This window comes from Myotis davidii, unplaced genomic scaffold, assembly GCF_000327345.1.
Source record: "Myotis davidii unplaced genomic scaffold, ASM32734v1 scaffold111, whole genome shotgun sequence".
Lineage (NCBI taxonomy): Eukaryota > Metazoa > Chordata > Mammalia > Chiroptera > Vespertilionidae > Myotis > Myotis davidii.
In genome coordinates, this window is record NW_006284347.1 from 186,608 (window position 1) to 188,243 (window position 1,636).

General features: G+C 52.6%; 1 protein-coding gene across 1 annotated transcript in view; it reads right to left on the reverse strand.

The window, feature by feature from the left end:
* The window catches only part of SFMBT1 (Scm-like with four mbt domains 1), a 115,245-nt gene extending 114,562 nt beyond the window's left edge, over positions 1–683 (reverse strand). Inside the window, exon 1 of the mRNA XM_015570991.1 lies at positions 68–683. The gene's annotated coding sequence lies outside the window, so the exon portion shown is untranslated. The remainder of the gene's footprint in view (positions 1–67) is intronic.
* Between the last annotated feature and the right edge of the window lie 953 nt (positions 684–1,636).

Below are 1,636 nucleotides of genomic sequence, written 5' to 3' on the forward strand. Positions count from 1 at the left end.
CCTTAGGGATCCAGCGCCCACCCTGTCCCTGCTCCAACCCCCGAGGGAAGGGTCCCCCGCGCCTCACCTCGATTGTGGACGGAGCCCCGAAAACCCACTGGCGTCCCCGAGTCAGTCCTGGCGTCTGGGCCGGGGCGAAGCTCACTGCTGTCGTCCGCACGTGACCGCCTCCGGCAAGATGGCATTAGCAAGGGAACGGACGGAGCGGCGGCCCGATCCCAGATGAGCGCGTGTCGCCGCTGGAGAGGGCTGCGTCCGCCCGCTCGGCCCCCGTCTGCGCTCTGGCGCGTCCTTTGAGACCTGAAAGGGCACTCAAGTGCCCCCGTCTGCTAAGTCAGATTCGGGCCCTGGGCGCACCCGGGTCCTTGGCGCACCCGCCGTCTCCCGGCTTCCGCAGGAGGCGCCCTGTAAATCCGAGTTTTCCGGCCGTTCGGGGCCTCAGCGAGGGGGCACGGGACGGCTGCCGAATTGGGGCAGGAGAGCCGAGGACCCGGGTCGAGACAGAAGCTCCAAAGCGGCTGCATACCGGCCCCGAAACCGGAGGTGCCCGCGGGCGGTTGTTCCCCGAGCTTGCCCCTTACCCAGCGAGAGCAGGTGCCGGTCGGACATCCCCATCCCCACCTGCTCTGGAAAGTTCCCTCCAGAAGGGAGCACCAGCGCCGCCGGATCCAGGAATGTCCGGACTCCTGAGCCCTGGGAGGGGGGGAGGGAAGAGGAGTCTCCGAAAGGTGCTGGTGGCTTTTGCCTTTCAAGAAGGAGGAGGCGCCCACCGCATAAAAGAGGTCTTGGGTGCCAGGCGCGGGCTCAGGCCACTTCCCACTGACCTCGCCTCTGCGCTGGGAAATATCACCCCACTTGACAAACTTGCTCAAAGTCCAGATATTTTATTTTATTTTACCACCACTGAAAAGAAAACATGGCCACCGGAGAGAAAGAAAATGTAAAAAGAATAAAGTATCCATAATACTACTACAGAATGCAACTTTCACTTACAAAACATCCCATCCAAGTAGGCGTTTACATTGTTGCAACTACACATTCTCTATTCTTTGCTACTCTCACGTTTTTCTTTTGATTCCTTTTTAAAGTGTGCAGATCTCCTCGTCCATTCACTCAGTCTCCTCATAAGGTATATTTGGGTTTTTTTACCATTGTTTGCTAATAAATGCTGTAACTCTGCACTTGGGACAAGTTCCTGGCAGCCAAATATCCAAGTGAAAGGCGAAGAAAGGGCCGAGTGGTCTTGCTCCTCAGTGCCAAAGGACTTTCCCAAAGAACTGCCCCGCTCATTCTGCCACTTCCCAGGAACAAGTGTAAGGACCTTGGTATCTATTTGCACACATTGGTTACCATCTCATTTTTCCTTATAATTTATGGATCTAAATATTGGTTCTTTAAAATAGAATACTTGGGCATTTCTTATATGACTTTAAAAATGAATGTTTTTCATTCGTTTACTATCTATATTCCCCTTTCTGTGAATCATCTGTTCATATTCATTCATCTGTTGGGGACTCAAACCTCTTCTGTGACTAAGTATTTTTTTATAGTATAGCTATTATTCCTGCATCATCAATGATGCAAGTATTTCCCAGCCGTTGTTCATTGTTGTTTTATTTTAATGTTCAATCTGTCA